The sequence below is a fragment of the Perca flavescens genome, chromosome 9, assembly GCF_004354835.1.
Source record: "Perca flavescens isolate YP-PL-M2 chromosome 9, PFLA_1.0, whole genome shotgun sequence".
NCBI classification, from domain to species: Eukaryota; Metazoa; Chordata; class Actinopteri; order Perciformes; family Percidae; genus Perca; species Perca flavescens.
Window position 1 is genome coordinate 105,001 of NC_041339.1, and position 6,349 is coordinate 111,349.

Consider the following 6,349-nt stretch of genomic DNA (forward strand, 5'->3'; position numbering starts at 1 on the left):
GCGAGGAGACATTGCGAGGACGGCTTTACAATGTCGAGGTGAAATTGCGAGGACGGGTTTACAATGGCGAGGAGACATTGCGAGGACGGCTTTTACAATGTCGAGGTGAAATTGCGAGGACGGCTTTTACAATGGCGGGTGAAATTGCGAGGACGGCTTTTACAATGTCGAGGTGAAATTGCGAGGACGGCTTTACAATGGCGAGGTGAAATTGCGAATACGGCTTTACAATGGCGAGGTGAAATTGCGAATACGGCTTTACAATGTCGGCCAACACAGGGTTGAGGATCATCACTTGATGATCGTGGCTATCACCCCCTTACCTAACCCTAACCCTAACCCTAACCCCTAACCCTAACCCCTAACCCTAACCCTAATTAGGGGTAACCCTAACTACTTCCACATTTTTTAGGAAGGTCGTAGAGAGACGGGACCTAGTTAGAAATGTTTCTCTTGGGCTCCTGAGCCCCAAAGTGGTCTCATTTCAATTTCTGGAATATTTTTAATTGGCTTTTAAAAATTCCCTGAATTACGTAGAGCTTTCATTCTTGCACCGTTGAATTCGTACCATTTTTCCGCATTTTTTGATACCAGTTTCATCAAGATTGCTCACCATGCAATATTTCGCCATCCACCAGGGGGCGCTATACACAATAGGTGAGAATATGGAAGGCCTTCCACTTTCTAATCTTTTTAATTCATTTTTTTGCCTGCATTCTCATGGCTCTTATGTATCCATATTGCATCTGATTACAACAATTTAAACGTTATAACTCTCAATTTTTAATGCTCTTTCCATTGCAATTGACGCCAGGTCAAAACTCAGGCTCTAAAATTTGAGCTGTTGATATACCTCCTATTCAATACCTTGATTGACAGAGCAGCCTCCAAACTTCAATTTTGTTTTGGAATCAGCCTGATACCTCAAATGGTCTTTGAAATATGGCCAAATGAAAAAATGTGGAATCTGGAATGTGGAATCTGGAATATGGAATCTGGAATCTGGAATGTGGAATCTGGAATGTGGAATGTGGAATCTGGAATGTGGAATGTGGAATGTGGAAGCACTATCATAACTCATCAATACATGTACCTAGAGTGACCCTGCACCCCTTGTTGGATTCACATATCTCTAGGCTTTCATTTCTTAATGGAATAAGCCTGATACCTTAAACAATCTTTGAAGTAGGACCCAATGAAAAAATTCCAGATTTTTAATGAATGAGTGCCAAAATGTGGAATCACTCTCCAACCTGATAACTCATCACTACATGTACCTAGAGTGACCCTGCACCCCTTGTTGGATTCACATATCTCCAGGCTTTCATTTCTTAATGGAATAAGCCTGATACCTTAAACAATATTTGAAGTAGGACCCAATGAAAAAATTCCAGATTTTTAATGAATGAGTGCCAAAATGTGGAATCACTCTCCAACCTGATAACTCATCACTACATGTACCTAGAGTGACCCTGCACCCCTTGTTGGATTCACATATCTCCAGGCTTTCATTTCTTAATGGAATAAGCCTGATACCTTAAACAATCTTTGAAGTAGGACCCAATGAAAAAATTCCCGATTTTTAAGGAATGAGTGCCAAAATGTGGAATCACTCTCCAACCTGATAACTCATCACTACATGTACCTAGAGTGACCATGCACCCCTTGTTGGATTCACATATCTCCAGGCTTTCATGTCCTAGTAGAATCCGCCTGATACCTCAAATGGTCTTTGAAATATTACCCAATGGAATGTGGAATGTGGAATGTGGAAGCACTATGGGCGGTGACATATGTGATAGAACTCTTTGAAAGCTTTCCATTGGTGCCCCTCCCACATCTCTGAGTTCTTTGGTCCATGATTTATGACCCTTGAAAAGTTAAGCCCTATAACTCATCAGCACATGTACCTAGAGTAACCTTGCACCCTTCGTTGGATTCATCAATCTCTAGGCTTCCATTTCCTGTTAGAATCAGCCTGATACCTTAAAGGGTCTTTGAAATATGACCCAATGAAAACATTCCAGATTTTCATCTATGAGCAGTGAAATAGATGAGAATTTGGAAGCACTTGCAAGCCTTATAACTCATCAGCACATGTACGTAGAGTGACCCTGTCCCCTTCATTGGATTCAGCAACCTCTAGGCTTTCATTTCTTGTTAGAATCAGCTTAATACCTTAAAGGGTCTTTGAAATATGACCCAATGAAAATATTCCAGATTTTCATCTATGAGCAGTGAAATAGATGAGAATTTGGAAGCACTTGCAAGCCTCATAACTCATCAGCACATGTACCTAGAGTGACCCTGTCCCCTTAGTTGGATTCAGCAACCTCTAGGCTTTCCTTTCATGTTAGAATCAGCCTGATACCTCAAATGGTCTTTGAAATATGACCCAATGGAATGTGGAATATGGAATGTGGAAGCACTATGATAACTCATCAGTACATGTACCTAGAGTGACCCGCATGGCACCGTTGCGATGGGCAGAAAGGGGGCTACGGGACAACACTGATATCAGGCCTGTAACCCCTTGCGTTGCGGAGTTGGCCCCAGAAGGGCGCCACCTGCTGGGTGGAGACATATGTGATAGAACTCTTTGCAAGCTTTCCATTGGTGCCCCTACCACATCTCTGAGTGCTTTGGTCCGTGATTTATGACACTTGAAAAGGTAGCGGAATTGAACATTTAACGCCCCCTAGCTCCTGACTGCAAAGGAGTAGGCGTTGGTTCCAAGATGGCCGACTCCGGCTCGGCGAGACCTTTCGGCGATGTCTGGATCGAGGCCCTCGACTTAAATGCATTTTGAGCATCCTGGGTCATATCCCCTCAGAGGCTACGTTTTTTCATCCGCCGAAAACAAGGGGCTACGGTCCTGGTACTGACATATGTTGTAAGGCTCCCCGAGGGCTGTTCGGAACAGTCGGGCCCTTGTCCCTAGCCCCTTGCGTTCCGCTAAAATCAATGAGAATGTGGAAGCACTTGCAAGCCTCATAACTCATCAGCACATGTACCTAGAGTGACCCTGCACCATGCTCTGTATTCAGCAATCTCCAGGCTTTCATTTCCTGTTAGAATCAGCCTGATACCTTAAAGGGTCTTCGAAATATGACCCAATGAAAACATTCCAGATTTTCATCTATGAGCAGTGAAATAGATGAGAATTTGGAAGCACTTGCAAGCCTTATAACTCATCAGCACATGTACCTAGAGTGATCCTGCACCCTTTGTTGGATTCAGCAACTTCCAGGCTTTCATTTCCTGTTAGAATCAGCCTGATACCTTAAAGGGTCTTTGAAATATGACCCAATGAAAACATTCCAGATTTTCATCTATGAGCAGTGAAATAGATGAGAATTTGGAAGCACTTGCAAGCCTTATAACTCATCAGCACATGTACCTAGAGTGACCGTGCACCATGCTCTGTATTCAGCAATCTCCAGGCTTTCATTTCCTGTTAAATTCAGCCTGATAGCTTAAAGGGTCTTTGAAATATGACCCAATGAAAACATTCAGATTTTCATCTATGAGCAGTGAAATAGATGAGAATTTGGAAGCACTTGCAAGCCTTATAACTCATCAGCACATGTACCTAGAGTGACCCTGCACCATGCTCTGTATTCAGTAATCTCCAGGCTTTCATTTCCTGTTAAATTCAGCCTGATACCTTAAAGGGTCTTTGAAATATGACCCAATGAAATAATTCCAGATTTTCATCTATGAGCAGTGAAATAGATGAGAATTTGGAAGCACTTACAAAGCCTTATAACTCATCAGCACATGTACCTAGAGTGACCGTGCACCATGCTCTGTATTCAGCAATCTCCAGGCTTTCATTTCCTGTTAAATTCAGCCTGATAGCTTAAAGGGTCTTTGAAATATGACCCAATGAAAACATTCCAGATTTTCATCTATGAGCAGTGAAATAGATGAGAATTTGGAAGCACTTGCAAGCCTTATAACTCATCAGCACATGTACCTAGAGTGACCCTGCACCATGCTCTGTATTCAGCAATCTCCAGGCTTTCATTTCCTGTTAAATTCAGCCTGATACCTTAAAGGGTCTTTGAAATATGACCCAATGAAAACATTCCAGATTTTCATCTATGAGCAGTGAAATAGATGAGAATTTGGAAGCACTTGCAAGCCTTATAACTCATCAGCACATGTACCTAGAGTGACCCTGCACCATGCTCTGTATTCAGTAATCTCCAGGCTTTCATTTCCTGTTAAAGTCAGCCTGATACCTTAAAGGGTCTTTGAAATATGACCCAATGAAATAATTCCAGATTTTCATCTATGAGCAGTGAAATAGATGAGAATTTGGAAGCACTTGCAAGCCTTATAACTCATCAGCACATGTACCTAGAGTGACCGTGCACCATGCTCTGTATTCAGCTATCTCCAGGCTTTCATTTCCTGTTAAATTCAGCCTGATAGCTTAAAGGGTCTTTGAAATATGGCCCAATGAAAACATTCCAGATTTTCATCTATGAGCAGTGAAATAGATGAGAATTTGGAAGCACTTGCAAGCCTTATAACTCATCAGCACATGTACCTAGAGTGACCCTGTCCCATTCATTGGATTCAGCAACCTCTAGGCTTTAATTTCCTGTTAGAATCAGCCTGATACCTTAAAGGGTCTTTGAAATATGACCCAATGAAAACATTCCAGATTTTCATCTATGAGCAGTGAAATAGATAAGAATTTGGAAGCACTTGCAAGCCTTATCACTCATCAGCACATGTACCTAGAGTGACCCTGCACCCTTCGTTGGATTCAGCAACCTCTAGGCTTTCCTTTCATGTTAGAATCAGCCTGATTCCTCAAATGGTCTTTGAAATATGACCCAATGGAATGTGGAATATGGAATGTGGAAGCACTATGATAACTCATCAGTACATGTACCTAGAGTGACCCGCATGGCACCGTTGCGATGGGCAGAAAGGGGGCTACAGGACAACACTGAGATCAGGCCTGTAACCCCTTGCTTTGCGGAGTTGGCCCCAGAAGGGTGCCACCTGCTGGGGGGAGACATATGTGATAGAACTCTTTGCAAGCTTTCCATTGGTGCCCCTACCACATCTCTGAGTGCTTTGTTCCATGATTTATGACCCTTGAAAAGGTAGCGGAATTGAACCTTTAACGCCCCCTAGCTCCTGACTGCAAAGGAGTAGAGCGTTGGTTCCAAGATGGCCGACTCCGGCTCGGCGAGACCTTTCCGGCGATGTCTGTATCGAGACCCTACGACTTAAATGCATTTTTGAGCATCCTGGGTCATATCCCCTCAAAGGCTACGTTTTTTCATCCGCCGAAAACAAGGGGCTACGGTCCTGGTTCTGACATATGTTGTAAGGCTCCCGAGGGGGCTGTTCGAAACAGTCGGGCCCTTGTCCCTAGCCCCTTGCGTTCCCGCTAAAATCAATGAGAATGTGGAAGCACTTGCAAGCCTCATAACTCATCAGCACATGTACCTAGAGTGACCCTGCACCATGCTCTGTATTCAGCAATCTCCAGGCTTTCATTTCCTGTTAGAATCAGCCTGATACCTTAAAGGGTCTTCGAAATATGACCCAATGAAAACATTCCAGATTTTCATCTATGAGCAGTGAAATAGATGAGAATTTGGAAGCACTTGCAAGCCTTATAACTCATCAGCACATGTACCTAGAGTGACCCTGCACCCTTCGTTGGATTCAGCAACCTCCAGGCTTTCATTTCCTGTTAGAATCAGCCTGATACCTTAAAGGGTCTTTGAAATATGACCCAATGAAAACATTCCAGATTTTCATCTATGAGCAGTGAAATAGATGAGAATTTGGAAGCACTTGCAAGCCTTATAACTCATCAGCACATGTACCTAGAGTGACCGTGCACCCTTAGTTGGATTCAGCAACCTCTAGGCTTTAATTTCCTGTTAGAATCAGCCTGATAACTCAAACGGTCTTTGAAATATGACCCAATGGAATGTGGAATGTGGAAGCACTATGATAACTCATCAGTACATGTACCTAGAGTGACCCGCATGGGACCGTTGCGATGGGCAGAACGAGGGCTATGGAACAATGCCGAGGCCCCGCCTGTAACCCCTTGCGTTGCGGAGTTGGCCCCAGAAGGGCGCCACCTGCTGATGGGAGACACTAAAAAAAGGTGCTACGGTCCCGGTTCTGACATATGTTGTAAGGCTCCCCGAGGGCTGTTCGGAACAGTCGGGCCCGTGTCCCTAGCCCCTTGCGTTCCTGAGTAATCCACCTTTAAATGCAAAAGGTCAAAAGGTCAGATTCCCAATTATGGCCTATCCCTTTATAGTGTCTTTTTGGCTGGTATTCGGCAGCGCAAGGTGCTAGG